At 47.1% G+C, this 19,555-nt stretch overlaps 1 long non-coding RNA gene across 1 annotated transcript; it reads right to left on the bottom strand.

Annotated features, from left to right (window-relative positions):
* Positions 1-4,488: 4,488 nt before the first annotated feature.
* Positions 4,489-15,929, bottom strand: LOC119254751 (uncharacterized). The gene is made up of 4 exons (XR_005127344.2): positions 15,788-15,929; positions 7,455-7,575; positions 6,620-6,805; positions 4,489-4,757 (listed from the first exon to the last, which is right to left on the bottom strand). It is a non-coding gene; the product is annotated as an uncharacterized LOC119254751 (long non-coding RNA).
* Positions 15,930-19,555: the final 3,626 nt, after the last annotated feature.

The following is a 19,555-nucleotide window of genomic DNA, read 5'->3' as shown; positions in this document are numbered from 1 at the left end:
CAGGCAAAAGAGAAATGGCTCCAGCTGGAGGTACAGAGTTTTTCTCTTAGAAAAAGGTTTTTATAGAGATCACAACAATTCTACAGATCTCCCCCCCGTCCTGCTTGGGGGCCACTCCGTGTCTCTTCCCAGTGACCTGACGCTGCACCTCAGGAATCCTGCAGGCCCGGTTCCCCTTCCCACTCTCACCCAGCACGACCTGGCACGCGGGGCTCTCAGATTCGCCGCTCTCAGTTGTGCAGCTTCTGCCAAAGGGAGTTGCTCCCCTGCGCGAAAGTCTCGGCTCCCGGCTAGAGGCTCCCTCCTGCCCGGGCGGGGTCTGGAATCAGAGTTGGGGCAGCTCTGGACTCAGGGAGCACTCACAGAGCTACTGGGACGGGGCGTGCAGGAAAGAGTGGTTGACACACCTGGGGGATTACAGGACAGAGCTCCCAGAGAAGAGGGCGATGCTGTGCTCGGGGTCAGGGCTGAGTTTTGGGTACCAGCAGCCTCAGGTACCCACCATCATTTCCACCAAGGCCTCCAGGCCCCCAAAGTCATGAAGTCAGCAAGTTGTCTGCACTGTTGGGGAGAGGAGCCGCGCCAGCCGAGACGTCCAATGATAGGAGGGTCCCCACTTGGAAGTGGGGCTTGCGAATCAGCTGCACTTTCAGTTCATGACATTGGGGACAGAGAAAGAAAAGAGCAGGGGACAGGGAGGGCCTTGGGGGTGCAGTGAGGGCAGCAGGGAAGAGAGGGTGGAGAACAGCAGGAGTGAAGTGTGCAGGGAGGGCGTTGAAAGATAGGGCCGGCGGGCAGGCCTTGCATGAAGGTGGCGACACCAGTGGGGTCCTCCAGGCCTGAGACCACCAAACAACTGGAAACAGGTATTGAAGCTCCAATTTGCACACATCTATTTACAGCGGGGCCACAGTGGGGCGAAGTGGGGTGAAGTGGGACTTCCTCTCGGGGCGGAGGCGGGGAACCCCCCACCGCCCAGAGCTGCGCACACCTGGGCACCGGCTCTGCCCTTCCGCGGCTGGGCCTGGGGCAAGAGGGGGCTCAGCCCGGAAAGTTTACAACGTGCGCCCCAAACTCCACCCTAAACCCGCGGGAGTGAAAACAGCCCACGGGACAGAGGGGAGCCCCGACCCGGGTGCGCCCGCAGGGCCAAATGAGCCCCAGAGCCCCCGGTGTCAGCGTCCAGCCCTCCCGCGCCGGCCCGGCGGCCCCTGCGCACAGCGCCGCGGCCTCGCCTCGCCCGCCCGGTCCTGCTCGCCCGCCCCCGCCGCGAAGCCCCGGGCCAGGGCGCACAGGGCGCCTCCTCGCCGGACGCTGGGGACCGGTCCCCGCCGCGACTTCACCCCAAGTCCCCGGAAGCTGGCGCGGCAGGAGCGAGGGGCGGCGGGCGCATGCGCGGCAGAGGGGCGCAGGTGCGCGCAGGTGCGCGCAGGTGCGGTGGGCGGGGCGAGCGCGGAGCCTCTCCCGGTGGCCACGCCCCCGCGGCCAGGCTGGACACTCGCGCTGGAGCGGGGCGGGGCGCCGTGGCCGCCGCGAGGCCTGTCCACCGACGCCGGGGCGGTAACGGCGGGACGCGCCTGCTTGGATGTAAAACTTCAGGGCGCGTGAGCTCAGCCCGGAAACCCAAACCCCGCACTAAAAATTGAGGCCACCTGGGTACTGAGGCTCCAGGTGCCGCTGCTCCGGGGAGCCTGGGGGCGCCGGGAAGCCCATGCTGCCGCCCGGACGCCCGCGGAGTTCTCCGGGCGTAGAAACCTCAGCGGCTGCTTTTCATGGACACGGGCGGGCAGGGGCAGGGCGTTCGGCCAGGGTTTTTCAGGAGCTTTAGCTGACCGGTTCTGGTCATAAAAGGGCGTGTGTACATTATAGAAAATTTGAAAAGTAGTAAAAGCCACAGTGAACAGTATTCGATTATGATTCTTCCATCAAAAGATACTTTCATGAGCTAGCTTATTTTATTCCCAGTATTTCCCAACACTTTAAATTGTGAGATATAGCACCTGTGTATAAGTGTAGATGGTACAAATGTAGAGTCTGAGAATTACAAAATGAACTCCCATTAACCAGGTCGAGAAATATCAAATCACATCATATCATAATCTTCTTCCTCCATAAGGAAGCACCAATATGACTTTCATTAAAATTATTTCCTTTGCTCTTCATTTTAATATATCATCTAAGTATGTATCACTAAATGCATAATTAAAACATGATTTCATTTTTGTCTAGTATTTAGAATTGAAATAAATCAAATCATATTATGTTTACTGTATATCTTGACTCTTTCACTAAACAATATGTGGGCAAGGTTAGTCCACATCATTGGATATTGCTAGAACTTAATTATTTTCACTGCTGTATAATATCCCACGTGATGCAATATAATAATTTTTCCATTTTATTCTACACACAAAAGGGTTCACGACATCATATTTCATTGATACTTTCCTTCTTTGGTGATATTACATTATCTCTAGAATTTTATATTGTACCTTCATTTAACGTTATACCAGAAGTATTTTTCACATCATTAAAAACTTCAGAATAATGGGCCTCCCCTGGTGGCACAATGGTTGAGCGCTGGGCTGCGAAGCTGCCCGCAGCCTCTGCAGCGCCGGTTCGATCCCCGGCCACCAGACGAGGGTCCCACATGGCGCGCAGACCTCTCCTGCCACCCGCTGCTCCCCTCAGCAGTGTCCTTCAGTCCTTCTGCCTGCTCTGCTCCCCGCTCTGGCTCTGGTGAATTCTCTCACCCTCCCGTGCTTCTGACTGTACCCTGTGCTTGTATAAATAAATAAATCTTAAAAAAAAAAAAACCTTCAGAATCTTGGTATCAATTGTTACATTTCTTTTGTGTATATACCGTAATTTATTTAACCAGAACCTAGGGTTTTCATTTCCATTTCCAATTATTTGCTACTATAAAGAAAATGCTGGTGAATGTTTTTATACATAAAGGTTTTTATCTGTATTTCCAAGCATTTCCTTAGGCCATGTCCCCCAAATAGAAAGATTTATCAAGCAGTATAAATATACTAAATTCACAGTTCTCTGCAGAAGAGATACTAATTCAATTTTTCTCAGGAACAAATGAGACTACATATTTCACCTCATCCTTGTCAACATTTTATTATATATATATAAGAGCAGGCAGAGGCAGGAGCAGTGGTTACGCTGCAGTTGGATGCAGAAATTAGAGGCAAGGGAGGTTCTGGGAGGTTTACAGTCTGGTAGTTCTTTCCAGGATGTCTGCACACATCTTCCCAATGACTGTCTGCCAAGGTCTTGCCAAGAAAAGGTCTCCATGAGTCTGGGTCTCTAGATGTCTGGAGCCTCAATTACATTCCTGGCCTTTTAAGCCTGATGCTTCCATTTTACAATTTCAGCTGTCTAACTGGAGCTGGTCAAATGCCAACCAGATTCTTCCATTTTATGATTCTTAATCATCTCAAAAGCAAACCCCGGCCTCTGCTGAGGTCAGGAGGCCTTGCTGGTGGTGGACCCAGGGGAGCCACAGCCAGTGCTGACTTTATCAGGGCCTGGCGCTTGTCCTAGCAGGCGACACGGCTGGAGGTTGGGGCTGGCCTGCAGGCTTCAGGCCACTGGTCCTTAACCCACCCATGCCCTGTGCTAGCAGCAATCCCGGGGCTTCTGTTTCAGGGCCATTTGCCATGTGCTCTACTACTTCCTGCTCCGCCCCAGCCCAGGTCTGCGGTTCCTAACACACGGGACCGACCAACAATCACCCTTGGACAGGGGATGGATAAAGGAACCGCAGAATATATAATCAAGGGGCTGCTGCTCAGCCAAGAGAACTATGAAGTGATATCTTTGGGAAAAACATAGATGGGACTTTAGCTGATTCTGCTAAGTGAGATAAGTCAGAAAGTGAAAGACAATTACTGGGGAGTTTCACTTATTTGTGGAATAAAAATAAGCAAACAAACTAGTAAAACACACCAAAAATAGCTTGAAGACTGAAAAACATGGCAGTTACCAGAGGGGAGGGAGAGAAGGATGGCTCCTGGCCCCGGAGCAGCTGTGGAGGGTTGTGATGACTGACAGATGAATGACATTTAGGGGGAAACCCAGGAAAATGAAGGGGCGAGTGTTCTTTCTCTTTTCAAGAAGGACGCAAACTCCTTTTAACCTGCCCCAACTGACCTTTCCACTGTGATGTTCTTGCAAAGTTTGCTGACATGGTCCCAGCTGCACAGCCCCAGGGAGGGTGACCAGCTTCTCCACAGCTGCCCAATGTCCTGGGCTGACATGAGCATTTAAGGGGGCAATGGGTGCTGCAGCTCTTGGGGGCACTGGGGATATGGATTGAGGTGGTGGTGGCCATGACATCTTCCTTGACCTCCCCCCTCCCCTCATGGAGACCACAACCATCACTAAAGTTTATGTTTTAATAATAATAATGATAATTAATGATTACTATTATATTGTTTTAATGATAATAGCTAAGCCCATTATTATTACCACTATTACTGTTATAACATGATTTAAACATGGACATTTTTACCTTGATGCATTGTTTTTATATGCCTTCTCCCTACTTTTCCTAAGTGTCAAAATTAAATAAGTCTAAAATTCTCTCTCTCTCTGCCCCACTACAAACACTATAATCTTGAAGATAAATGAGTCAGAGAGAAAAATCCCAAACCAAACAATCCCCCCCAAACCTAAACAAAATCCCTCTCCAAAATGTCATCCAAGCTTGTTGAGTTCTTTCTTCCTTCTTTTCTAGCTGTAGACTATTTCCCGGTTTGGAGTGTCACAGATTTTCAATTTTTTTTCAAAAGCAAAAAAAAATGAATAAAATTTAATACTCATAAAAATCAATACAAGTCTTGTGAATACATATTTCAATATCAACAAAAACAAACACCATCAACTCAAAACTGACGAACTTGACTGTTATGATCTATCCACTTACCTATTTACTCAATTAACAGAGACCTATTTATTTAGCAGAATACAAATGCATTTCAATATCCTTGGTTTGATGGAAGGAGGCAGCCAATTGCAACTATAGTTCCCAATCACGGGCAATTTGACCTCTCAGGAGGTATTTGACAATATTTGGAGACTATTTTGCTTGTCAGAACCGGGATGGAGACCAGAGATGCTGACAACACACTCCAGTACACGGGGCGCCACCGCCTGAGCCCCCCAAGCAACCTCCACTTCAAAATGTCAACACTGTTGAGCTCCAGTATCCTGGCCCAGGTGGTCTGTGAAACAGAGGCACTTAGGAGCTACCCGGGAGCTCAGGAAAACTGTTGGTTTCCTGAAGCCCAACCCAGACCTGTTCCTCCAGGACCGCGGAGGACATAGCCCAGGTAACTTCAGTGTGACCTTCCTATTAAGGTTCAGAAGCACCTTTGGTAAATTAGCAGGTCATTCCAACCTGGTCAGGAAGACCCACCCACCCAGCTCCCCTCGGCCAATCACAGAGCTCAGACAAGCAGAGCAATTCCTTTTATTGGAGGTTCCTCTGCAGGGAATCCTCCCAGGCTGCAGGCCAGCCGCAGCCAGGGAGGCGAGTTCTGAGTCCAGCATCTGTTTCTCGCTCCTCTGTCCAGTAGTTACCGGGAGTCTCTGCCATAAAACTTCTCAAGTGTTAAAGGTTGATGTGGGCTTTTTTTTTTTGGGGGGGGGAAGGCCTGTTTTAAATATATATTAATGATCACCAAGAGACATGAATTTCAGAAAATTCTCTTAGTGTTAGTAAGTATTCACGTCAGCATCTATCTGTGGGACATGTAGAATAACTAAGCGTTATAAAGACTACTCCGCACTCCTACTTAGGTCGTTATCCAATTGCTCTAATTCAATATAATATCCTTTCTGGTTTGAGACTTTTAGATTCTTTTAGGTCCTCAAGCCAAGCTCTTTCTTCAAAAGGACGAGAAACATTTGGAGGTGCAGCTGCCAGGGACTCCACATATAATTTTGTTTCCTAATGTTAATCTCACGTGTGTCGGGGCGGTATGGTTTCTACCCCATGACGCCCACCTGGCTCTAGGAGACACACGGAGTCACAGCAGGTAAATGATATCGGAAGGTCCTGGTCTCCTGAGACCAGACGTGTCCCTGTGATCTCACTAACTTCACTGGGGCTCCCTGTCCTGCCGTTCGTCTTCCACCTGCGCTCTGGAACCGCCTTTCTTCTCAATCCTGGGCCCCAAACACACATGCGACGCGCTCACCAGGAGGCTGAAGGAGAATGTGTGCCCCTGGGAACTGTAGGTTTGTATCCCCCCACCCTTCAAATATCTGTGGCGAGGGAGCATCTGGGAAGGCGGAGACCTGTGGGTGTGGCACCCGGGCTGCAGCTAATGCTGCCTCTCAGCCGCCTTTGCTTTCATTCTGCTGTTGGACAGCGCCTCTGGGGCGTGTTCTGGCCCCCCACCCTGTTCACCCTTAGCCCCATTTCAGACAAACTGGCTCTGCCTTCCCTCCAGGCAAAGCCACCTGCAGGGCACTGGAGTCCCACAGGGGTTGGCTCCATGGCAACTCATTTGCAAGCATTCAAGGGTTGCTTTCAAAACCCTGCATATACCCAGAGGCATATATCCAGGCCCTGGACCGCCATGCAACTCATCTGGCTTACCTGCTCATCTCGGTGGGAGCGCCTGCTTCTCCACCTCCTTGCAGCGGTGGGTAAGGGATGGCCTGAACAGAACACTGTCCGCTGTGGCCACACAGCGGTCCTTGGGGAGGAGTGTTTGTGCTCCTGGCTGCGATAGGGCGCAGAGGTGCAGTGCAGGGAACTCTAGACACAGTGGAACTCCAGGTGCTGCACGGCAGGGAGGGTTGGAGGGAAAGGCCAGGTGAGCAAACGCTGTCTCAACAGCCTCCAGTCGGGGGTTGGGGCAGGTAAGAGAAGGTGCCCCGTCTCGGTGGGTATTTCTTTATGGGGTGCAGTTTTCAGCTGAGTGTGATCTCTGACACTCCAGCCTCCTCCCTCGCATATCACTGCAGGCTCAGTGGAGCGCACAGGGCCGCGATGGAGACGTTTCCCTCTATTTGAAGACCCTACCTTGGCTTATGAAAAGACCAACAGTCATATTTGGTCAAGGAATGCAATATTCAGATGTTTGTGAGACTGTGTGGAACTGGTCTCCTTCAAGGGTGTACTGGTTGTTGCTATGACACCTTTTCAAAGTGAGTTAAGGTTTTGGGGGGACCCATCACAGAGCCTGAATGGCGAGTCTCAGGCTTCTTTTGCTAGTAAGACCAAGACCTAAACCACCACCAAGAGCCAGGGTGGCTAACTCAAGCCTGGTTCCTTTTATGCTTTGATAGATTTAGGGTTTACTTCTGCTCTGTCTCTTGTTACCACAATCATCACCCCCTACCATCATCACCCCACTTCCTCATAAAGGGGGGATGGGGGTACATTACATCCAAGTGTACTATGACGCAGTTGCATTGCAGGTACTTACAGCTCTTATCTCTGACCAGACTTCCCGTGGAGGTCAGCTGGTTTGGGGAGCTCTGTGCCTCTCTCTCTTACTTTCAGCTCTTCAGCTGGTAGCAGCTGTGGCCTGCTGAAGGTGGGGAGCTCTGAGAAACGTTCAGGAGGCAGGGTTAGATCATGGATAGAGACACCAGGCTCCCCCTCACTGAGCAATCACAGAAAGATGGGGCCACAGCCAGCCCATGGTCATGTTCTGTCTCTCAGTCTGGTGGATTTTTCTATATTTATGTGAAACCCTACTTTGTGGGTCCAAGTCATCTTTTTTAAAAAAATGTTCCCTATGACGAGTGCCCAGAAATAGGTTTTTGGGCACTTCTGTGGCTCAGAGTATAGAGCTGGGCAACAAAGTCGGGTCCTCTGCAATCACCCATATTCCCCAATCTCTAGGCTGAAGCCGGATGTACCCAGCCAGCATGGACATCCAGGCGCTGCTGAGAGAAGTGAAGGACAGCAACCCCTGGCTGAAGGTCGAGTGGAGTGACATCGAATGGGGTGATGTTGGGACAGCCAGGTACTCATGCTGTGACTTCCTCTCCTGAACGCCTGAGATCAGGGCAGCATTCGCCACCTTGTGGGGCCTGAGGAATGTGGAGGCCTGTGACCTCGGTCTTGGAGGGCTGGGGCGCATGTTCATTAGTGTAGAAGTTAGTCCTGGCATTCAGGCCCTGGGCTACAATAAATCCTTCAAAAGTTGCATACCCATTCGATGCCAATGCCTGTTCTTTCTTATGAGGGTACTAAAAGGTAAAGTCCTTTTTAAGGTAAAAGTTAAGGTTACATGGGTTTATAATGTTAATTAGGTATCCTGTATAAAGATACACACATTAAGATCTGCAGACACGACATCACACCACCAACAACTACACTCCTCTCTTCTCTTTCTTTCTCCCTGGCTCTCCCTCCTATCCCTTTGTCATGGAAATCAGCCTTTCCCTACATTTGTCACAACCCACTGCTGGTAAGTCACAGGGGACTTTAAAAGGTAACTCGGTGACCATACCTGAGGGGAGAAATCACATATGGTCCCCAAATTAACAATGATGTAAGAAAGAAGTACATCATGAAACTGTCAGTAGCTTAAAATAACAGTAATTCCGTATCCCCAATTACTGCGCACAGACCCCCAGGCACCGACAAATTGAATAATCTCACTCCTCAATGAATAGTTCCACCAAGCTTAGCAGAAAGCTGCATTACCCCTTTTTGAGAAGGTTAATATGGAGAAGTGAAAACCTCATTTATGAAATCAAGGTTAATGATTCAGGGTGAGAGCCTCCCCCGTGGCGCAGTGGGTTGAGCACAGCGCTGTTAAGCTGTCCGCAGCCTCCTCAGTGCTGGTTTGATTCCCACCCGGCCCAGGGATATTCCCACATGGCGTGGCAGACTCTCCTATTGCACCCACTGCTCCCCTCAGCAGTGTCTTTCTGTCATCTGCCTGTTCTGCTCCCTGCTCTGTCTCTGGTGAGTCCTCTCACCCTCCCGCGCCTCTGGCCTGTACCCCAGTGCTTGTATAAATAAATGAAAATCTTTAAAAAAATGATTCAGGGTGAAATTATTACAGATTATAACATACAGATATTAACTATAGTTAATTATTTAAGTGGAAAGCTTAAATGACAAAAAAATTCTTTACTTCTTGATTCAGGATTACATTTTATTCAGTGAAGCTTACACCCAACAGTTCTTATCTGCTGTTTTATAATCCTAAGGATATAAAACCCCATGTTCTAAACTTTTAGGTCAGACAAAGATGTCTTTTTAAATCTAATTTTTTTAGAGGCTGAACACTCTTTTTTTTAAAGATTTATTCATTATTTCATATAAGAGCTGGGGTACAGGCCAGAGGCGCGGGAGGGTGAAAGGACTCACCAGAGACAGAGCAGGAAGCAGAACAGGCAGATGACAGAAATACACTGCTGAGGGGAATAGCGGGCGCAACAGGAGAGGTCTGCTGCACCATATGGGATTCTCGCCGGCTGGTGGGGATCGAACTGGCACTGCAGAGGCTGCGGACAGCTTCACAGCCCTGCACTCAACCCGCTGTACCACCAGGTAGGGCCCTGGCTGAACATTATTTTAAAAATATCCTTTTTTGAGGTGATGATGGTTTATGTACTATATGATTAGGGGTGCATGGCACCCCACCACACTCACCACCAGAGTACCCACAGTCCCCCACTCTAACTCACTGGGCCCCCTCCCCACCTTTGCTCTCTGCCCCACCAACCTCCCTCTCCAGTAGCCTCAGTGCTATATCAGACTTAAAGGGTTTGTTTGGTTTAGTTTGGTCATTCCTTTTGGTCTCTATATTCCACATATGAGTGAAACCATCTGGCCTTTGTCTTTGTCCTTCTAGCTTATCTCACTTAGCATCATCCCCTCCAGCTGCATCCACACTGTCACAAATGGCAAGAGTTGTTCTTCTTTACAGCCGAGTAGTATTCCACAGTGTATCCACATCACATCCTCATCCCCTTCTCTGTCCTTGGGCACTTAGGTTGTTTCCTTAACTTGGCTGCTGTAAATAGTGCTGCCATGAGCAATGGAGTACAGAGATCCCTTCGAGTTAGTGGTTTTGTATTCTTGGACAGAATCCTAGGAATAGAATTGCTGGATCATTTGGTAGATCTATTTTTAAGATCTTGAGAAAACTCCATACTATTTAAAGCTTAGTCTTTTCTTCCCCCAACAATTTTCTTACATCATTGTTCATTTTGAACAATATTTGATTCCTCCCCTCAGTGTAATCCCAATAAATCTCCCATCACCACCTCTCTTCCCTCCCCTGCTTTGACCCCTCTTTTTCCCCTGATGTATGTCTCAGATCTATGGTTTGCCTGCTAGTTTTGTCTGTAAGCTTAGCCTTAAAGAAAAACTTGCCCGCAGCAAAGGCCAACCAAGAATACTGTACACTGCAAAGCTCTCCTTTCTCTATGAAGAAAAATATAGACCTTCTCAGACAAACAGAAACTCCAGAAATTCATTACAACTAAGCCCCCACTCCAAAAAATTCTACAAGTCCTAAAGCCAAAACCAACAGAGGAATGATCAAGAAGTACAGAATAAAGCAAGGAATAAAATCACAAAAAAGACAAACAAAATGGCAAATATAGATGCCAACATATCAATATTAACTCTAAATGTAAATGGATTAAACTTATCAATAAAAAGACACAGAATAGCACACTGGATTAAAAAACAAAATCCATCCTTCTGCTGTCTCCAGGAAACACATTTAATCACAAAAGATAAACACGGACTGAAAGTAAAAGGCTGGAAAACAATCCTACAAGCAAATGGACCAAAAAAGAAGGCAGGAACGGCTATACTTATATCAGATGAAATAGACTTCAAATTAAAAAAAGTAAAAAGAGACAAAATGGTCACTACATTATGATCAAGGGGACAATACATCAGGAAGATATAACACTCATCAACATATACTCACCAAATGAAGGAGTGCCAAAATATATTAGACAAAATATATCAGCTCTGAAAACAGACATTAAAAAAAATACATATATAGTGGGAGACTTCAAGACTGTCACCAATGGCCAGATAAACGGGACAAAAAATAAATAAAGACACTATAACCCTGAATAAAGACAAAGAACTCATGGACTTAACAGACATCTATAGGACACTGCACCCAAAAAAATCCGAGTACACATTTTTCTCAAGTGCACATGGATCATTCTCCACAATAGATCACATACTGGACCACAAGACAAATCAATAGATATATGAAGATCAAAATCATTCCAACTATCTTCTCTGATTATAAAGGCATCAAACTAGAAATAAATCATGAAAAGAAAACAAGGAACCCTCCTACTTCATGGAGATTGAAATCCACACTACTGGAAAACCACTGAACTAATGAGGAGAGCAAAGAAAAAATTAAAAAATACTTTGATTGAACAACAAGGAGGACACCACTTTCCAGAATGTATGGGATGCAGGAAAAGCAGCAATAAGAGGAAAATATATGGCAATACAGGCTCACATCAAGAAACAAGAAATAACTCAAAGAAACAACCTAATCTCACATCTCAAAGAGCTAGAAAAAGAACAACAAAAAAACCCTAAAGCCAGTAGAAGAGAGGAAATAATAAAAATCAAAGCAGAAATAAACACAATAGAAATTTTTAAAAAATCCAAAAGATCAATGAAACCAAAAGTTGGTTCTTTGAAAAAAATAAACTAGACAAAACTCTAGCCAGGCTCACAAAGAAAAAATGGGAGAAAACACATATAAATAGGATCATAAATGAAAGAGGAGAAATCACAACAGACTCAGTAGAAATCAAAAGAATAACCAGAGAGTACTATGAGCACTTATATGCAATCAAATTCAGCAATCTAGAAGAGATGGACAAATTCCTAGAATGATATAATCATCCAAAGCTGGACAAAGAAGAAATAGAACACCTAAACAGACCAACTACAAGCAGCAAAATTGAAGCAGTAATCAAAGCACTCCCCAAAAACAAAAGCCTAGGTCCAGATGGCTTCACAAATGAATTCTACCAAACATTCAGCAGTGAATTAGTGCCTATCCTACACAAACTCTTTCAAAAAGTTAAAAAAAGAAGGAATACTACCAAATACGTTCTACGAAGCCAACATTACACTAATACCAAAACCCAACAAAGAGAGCACAAAAAAAGAAAATTACAGGCTAACCTCCCTAATGAATACTGATGCAAAAATCCTCAACAAAATCCTTGCCAACAGAATCCAACAATGCATCAAAGGGATAATATACCACAATCAAGTGGGATTCATACCAGGGGCACAAGGATGGTTCAACATACGAAAATCGATCAGTGTAATCCAACACATCAACAAAAGGAAAATTAAAAACCAAATGATCATATCAATAGATGCTGAGAAAGCATTCAACAAAGTCCAACATCCATTTATGATGAAGACCCTTGAAATTCTCGGGATAGAAAGAACATACCTTAACATGATAAAAGCCACATACGACAAACCCATAGCCAATATTATTCTCAATGGTGAAAAGCTGAAGGCCTTTCCTTTAAGATCAGGAACAAGACAAGGATATCCTCTCTCACCACTGCTCTTCAATATAATACTGGAGGTCCTAGCCAGGGCAATAAGACAAGAGAAAGACATACAGGAATCCAGATAGGGAAGGAAGAAGTAAAACTATCACTATTTGCAGATGATATGATAATATATGTAGGGAACCCTAAAAATTCCACAGAAAAACTACTCAAAATAACCAACCAGTTCAGTAAAGTAGCAGGATACAAAATCAACACACAAAAATCAGTAGGCTTGCTATACACAATCAATCTGAAGAAGAAGAAATCAAGAAAACCACCCCTTTTATAATTGAAACAAAAAAAAATCAAACACTTGGGAATAAACCTAACAAAAGAGGTGAAAGACCTATACAAAGAAAATTATAAAACACTGTTAAAAGAAATAGAAGAAGACACAAAAAATGGAAAAACATCCCCTGCTCATGGATTGGAAGAATTAACATTATTAAAATGGCCATCCTACCAAAAGCAATATACAGATTCAACGCTATTCCAATAAAAATCTCAATGACATTCTTCAAAGAAATAGAACAAATACTGATGAAATTCATATGGAACCACAAAAAACCATGCATAGCCAAAGCCCTACTGATGAAAACAAGGGAGAAAGGAGGTATCACTTCAAGCTATACTACAAAGTCATAATAATTAAAAGTTTGGTATTGGAACAAAAACAAACACACAGACCAATGGAAGCAAATAGAGAGCCCAGATAATAAAACCACTTATATGGACAACTGATCTTTGACAAAGGAGCAAAGAATATGCAATGGAACACGGACAGTTTGTTTAATAAATGATGCAGGGAAAACTGGACCACCGCATGCAAAAAAATGAAACTAGACCACTACCTTTCACCATGCACAAAAATCAACTCAAAATGGATAAAAGAACTGGACATAAGACCTGAAACCACAAAATAAATAGAAGAAAATATAGGTAAACCACTACAAGACACATATCACATAACATCTTTAAAGATTCATCACCCAAAGCAAAGAAAGTCAAGGAAAAGATAAACACCTGGGATTACATCAAACTGAAAAGCTTCTGCACAGGAAAAGACATTAACCAAAACGAAGAGACACCCCACTGATTGGGAAAAAATCTTTGCACTCCATTCAACTGATAAGGGACTAATGACAAAGATATACAAAGAGCTCACACGACTCAACAAAAACAAGATAAACAATCCCGTCAAGAAATGGGCAGAAGAACTTAAAAGACATTTCTCCAAAGAGGAAATGCAAATGGCCAACAGGCATATGAAAAAAATGTTCAACATCCCTTATAATCAGGGAAATGCAAATCACAACCACAGTGAGATACCACCTTACACCAGTAAGAATGGCACATATCAAAAAAACAAGCAACAACAATTGTTGGTGAGGATGTGGTGAAAAAGGAACTCTCCTACATTGCTAGTGGGAGTGCAAACAGGTTCAACCACTATGGAAAGCTGTGTGGAGTTTCCTCAATCTATTAAAAATGGAGCTACCATAGAACCCGGCAATCCCACTCCTAGGGATCTACCCAAAGGACACAAAAACATTTATTCAAAAGAACACCTGTACCCCTATGTTTATTGCAGCTCTATTTACAATACGTAAAACCTGGAAACAACCCAAATGCCCAAAAACAGATGACTGGATCAAGAAGATGTGGCATATATACACCATGGAATATTATTCAGCAATCAAAAAAGATAAACTCATGCCATTCACAGCAACGTGGATGGAGCTAGAAGGAATTATGCTCGGTGAAATAAGCCAGAAGGAAAAAGAAAAATATCAGATGGTTTTACTTATAGCAGGAATATAGGGGAACCAAATAAGACATCAGTGTAAAAAAATAATAACAGTACAAAACACAACAAAGCAAAAATGGACAATTATAAATCAGAGACATCCTGCAGGGGAGGAGGCGAGAGAGGGATGGGGGGGAGGGAGGAGCACAGGAGACTGAGGTGATGGTGCACGGGTGCATTGGTGAAGGAAACTATGGGGACTACACCTGAGGGGGTGGGAGGAAGCAAATATTGTTTAAAAATGAACAATGATGTAAAAAATAAAAAATAATATAAAAATAAATAAAAATTAAAAAAAAAGAATAACTTGCCTGGCATACAACTGACAGTGGCCACTTCTCATCCCTCTCTGCAGACGCATCTGCGCTGGGTCTGACCACCACGTCTTGTAGCCAATCATTCCTGGCATTCTGACTGTTGTCAAGACAGTTCCTTCTCTTTAGACTTTCTTTTTGGGAACTGTTCTGTTTAGGTATACATCTCCTTTTGTTTATTTCTCATTTTATTTGCTTTATCTTTTAATGCTGCTCAGGATTCAGAAATTTTGGGGAAAAATTTAGTCTTTATATACTGTTTCTTTCCCATCTTCTATATTGTCTCGTCCTATCTCCCATAAAAACATACAGGTTGAAAAATCTGGGTTAGACCTTTCCACTAAATATATTAAATACATTTTGGCTGAAACTTATAAATGGTCCAGCAAAAGTCATATTGTTGTATCTATAAACACAAGAAGAGTCAATGGCCTGATCTGGCATAGCCTCGAAGAAGCCAACCGAGTCTTGAAACCAACGTCCATCGGACTGTAATGCCTGTGGCTTGTATTGTAGCTCCCTTTGTGCAGAAATTAAAGTCTTAGGGAATTTGGGGACGAAACAGCAGAATTGATTGAGGATGATTTGCCAACTCTGGGCAATATTTTCATTGTTGCAACTAGGGGGCGCTCCAGGCATCCACCTGTGTGGATACCAGGGAGACTACTGAACACCCATTCTACGAGCCGCTCACGCCCCCACAAAGAATGACCCAGCCCCCAATTTCAATGATGCTGAAGGGGGAACCTTCATCATAAACAGGAGGTGGTGACCATTACATCTGAGAAGAGAGAGGCAAGAACTGGAACCTTCCATCACACGCAAGGGGCAGCCTGCAGTGGACCATTCTAGCAGAAATGAATGTGGGTGCACCTGCCATCCTGGATCTCGGCCTTCTGGGGTCTCCCTGAGAACGCGCCCAGATCTTGCTCTGGGACCCGGGCAGGCCCCAATCTCCTCTGGCCCCGTAGTTCCCAGTGGGGGAAGGGGAGTCTCTGCCTCCCGTCTCCGGAAACACTTTTGGGGGCCATCACTGGGGCCAGGGGTGCCACTGACATCTGCTGCAATTAAACACCCTACAGGTGACAGGCCGGAGAATTACCTGGCCGCCAATGCCATCCGCTGAGGCTGGTCCTTTGCCGGAAAACATCCCCCGAGAGTGCTGCATCGCAGGACGGGCAGGGCTACAAGTCCAGGGCGGGTCTCCCAACCGGCCTGGCGTCAGACACTCCTTGAGAGCCGGCATGAGGGCTCCTGTCAGTCAGAGAGATTTTAAAGCAAAGCTTGGAAACATGCAGAGGGAGAGAGAGTTTACAAAGAAACACCTGAACAAAAGTTCTGGGCCTGGCCCTGGGGACCTCACGAGCCCCGCCCTCAGCTCCCGGCGCCCTGAAAGCTGGGGCCACAGCCTCAGACCCCCGCGTGGCTCCTGCCCGCGCCCTTCACGTCCAGTCGCCGCGGGAGACGGAGAGAAGACCCGGCTTGGAGCCCGCGGGGCCCCGCGCCTGGTTCCCTCCCCGGGCCCGCGCGCCCCCCGGCCCCCGCGCCCCGGCCGCCCGCGCCGCCCCACGCGCCCTCCGCAGACCCAAGACCAGGCGCGAGTCGCGGGCCGAGCAGCTCCTGCGCGCCCAGGCCCGCGCCCCCGCGGCCTCACCTGGACGCAGGTGGAGTCGGGCGCCGCGGCCGCAGGAGGCGGAGCTGGAGAAGCCGAGGGCGCCTTGCTCCGCCCCGCCACGCCCCCAGCGCCCCCGCCGGGCTCCGCGATGACGCCTGCGCGCCCCGACACCCGGGCCCCGCGCCGCGCCCGTGGCGCCCCCAGCACGCCCGCTGGGGAGATTTTGTTCCCATCAATCCACAAGCTTGCTTTCCCTATTCTCCACACCTTCACCAAATCTTGTTATTTCCTTTTTTTTTTTTTTAAGATTTATTTATTTATTCAAACAAGCACTGGGTACAGTCAGAAGCGCGGGAGGGTGAGAGAATTCACCAGAGCCAGAGTGGGGAGCAGAACAGGCAGAATGACAAAGTACACTGCTGAGGGGAGCAGCGGGTGGCAGGAGAGGTCTGGGCGCCATGTGGGACCCTCGCCAGGGGCCGGGGATGGAACCCGCGCTACAGAGGCTGCGGGCAGCTTCGCAGCCCAGCGCTCAACTGCTGCGCCACCGGGGAGGCCCTATTTCCTAACTTTTTAATAATCTCCATTCTAAGCAGTGTGAGGTGAAATCTCATCGTGTCTTTGATTTGTATTTCCCTCATGATAAGTGATAAAACATCTTTTCATAAATATGTGGCCCATCTGGATCTTCTTTGGTGAAATGTCTATTAAACTCATTTGCCCATTTTTTAAATTGGGTTACATGTTTTCTGTTGTTGAATTAGATGAGTGGCTTTATATATTTGGGGCATTTACCCCTTCTCTGATGTATGGTGGGTAAATGTCTTCTCCCAGCCATTTTGACCATGGTCAAACGGTTTTGCATGATTAGATTTTTTTTTTCTCTATTTCTGGACATAAAGTGCACATTTCAAAATTTAGAAACTGACCCAGAAATGCATTCCAGGAAGGGCAGACAGTTGGCAGAGGACTTGGTTAGCCCACAGATGCGGTCAGAGACAGGGGTGGTGGGGAGCTGTTTACCTGCTTGCACTGTGTGAAAGCCCCATGGCAGCTTCACCCACCACATCCTGGGTGCCTCCGGCTCGTGGGCTCAGTCCCGCTTGTCTGGACACCAGCCTGGCACATGCCCCGGCATGCCTTCCCTACTCACTGCCCTGCTCTGTGTCAGTGAGTCCTGCCCTAGGGGGAGGTGGGACCTAGGGTCCACATGCGGTGGGCAGCACATCTCAAGATTCCTGTCTTCCAGGTCTGCACCTGAGCCAGAGGATCAGCACCCAGATGTGTGAGTCCTTCCTGCAAAGCCCCAGAGTCACCCTTCTAGGTTCAGATCCAGGTTCCCCCTGAGAACAATGAGAGGAGCAGGGGCTCTGGCTGGTAAGGAAGGCCAGAGGCCAGAGGCTGGTGGGGATTAGTTTGGGAAGGGCCTGATCTGGAACTCCAGACTCTGATTCCCTTCCAGAGACATTCCCCAAACCCACCACCTGGGCTGAGCCCAATTTCAAGATCCCCAGGGGAAAGCCAGTGGCCCTTTGGTGCCAGGGAGCTCACGAGGCCATGGAGTACCAGCTGCACTTCCAGGGACAGCTCTCCCTGTGCAACCCCTTCTGTGTGACCCTGCGGCTGCCTCTGCCGCTGAACGCCAGTGAACTTACTAGAAAGAGGGAGGCTTTCACTCGGACACATAGTAAATCCAAGTAAATAAGACCCCCTTCCCCTGTGCGCTGGACTGGACAGTCAATGACGGGTAAGATCGGGGGCAGACTAGAAATGGCACTGGCTAGCCGCATGTCTGCGACTCCTGACCACCTAAGACAGGCGCAGTCCCCGAGGGGCTTCATTATGATAATCTTTGGCGTTCAAATCAGACAAATGTCTAAAGGCCTGTAAGCCTAATCCAGGCATTAAGCCCGCAGTCAAAAACCCCTTCTTTTGGCTGAGAACATGGCTGCTGCAGAGCGTCGCCTACAAACAAGCCTGATGGAGTCACCAACAAAACGGTTTAACTATTAACCAGTTGGTCATTGTTCCTGCATAAGAAGCAACATAGCAACCAGTCTATAATTATACTATTTTCTTACCTACTTGACTTTTTCTATATATGTGTGAAATCAGTTTCAGGAAATGCATGATGAAGAAAATAGTGTGTGGTAAAAGCAGTTTCAGAATGATCAAAATGCTTCTCACATGAGTCAATACCACAAAAAATAAATGCTTACGTAGAAAAAACATTGTTCGTGATCACGAAAAGTAAAATATAACAGTAGTTAAATATTAATACTTTCTGATTATTAGTGGTATTGGAAAAGAAACAAGAAAAACTAACTAAAGAAATGCTGTTCTGTGTAAGCAAAAATAATTGTGTAGATTTAGATTCCTGTAATCAGAACCTTGCGATTGTTTAGTGTACCATGCCATGGAACATCGATCACATGTACCTGAATGATGAAGTAGATGTCTTATGTATTACTAAACATCTCATGCTGAGAAAAAATTAACTTGTATGAAATCATCCATTGTAAAAAAAAAGGTATAAAAGTGTATGGTGATTTTGAGCACATTACATTCAGATCTTCACTCTTGAAGTGTGTCTGTTTGTCATTTTTTACTGAATCCTTGACCGCCTAGCTCAGTCTCTCATCCCTGGGTCAGCCTTGCTAATCTACCACTGCGCCGGTCGGTGGCACGACCCAGCCCACCTGAAGTGAGGGTCAGAGCCAGGTTCGACATCCCAGCCATGCACCTCAGGCACCTCGAGGAAGTACAGCTGCGGAGGGGGGCAGGGGGCTCTGGACAGAGCCCAGTGACCCGCTGGATCTGGTGATGACAGGTAACCATACTCTTCCCCTGCTGCCCACGCAGCAACCAGCCTGACCTGGTGACAGCTCCCCGGCCTGAATTAGACAATGCCAGTTGTGCACGTGGCTTGCTCACTTTCCTGGGGCTTGTCTCGAGAAAGTTGTCTCTGTCGCCAAAGATTTGCCATCAGCCAGGTTCTCTGGGCAAGTCTCCAGAAGGGATGTTTGCACACAGAGGGGGTTGCTGTGGATGGGGGGCATGTTGCTGGGTGGGGAGCTGGGGGAAGTCTCTGTGGAGAACATGGCAGAGGGAGGTCCGGGCCCGGGGAGGCCGCCAGAGCACTCCCAGGATGCGGCTGGAGCCTCTGGGCTTTGTCTCACCCTGGGCCCATGAGCACCGGCTGAGGGCCGTGCTGGGGAAGCACCAACCGGCTCCCCAGCGTATCTGCGATCCATC

Source organism: Talpa occidentalis, unplaced genomic scaffold (assembly GCF_014898055.3).
Source record: "Talpa occidentalis isolate TD23 unplaced genomic scaffold, MPIMG_talOcc4v2.1 talOcc4.3, whole genome shotgun sequence".
Lineage (NCBI taxonomy): Eukaryota > Metazoa > Chordata > Mammalia > Eulipotyphla > Talpidae > Talpa > Talpa occidentalis.
The sequence above is the reverse complement of the archived record's forward strand: the minus strand, read 5'-3'. Positions and strand labels throughout refer to the sequence as shown.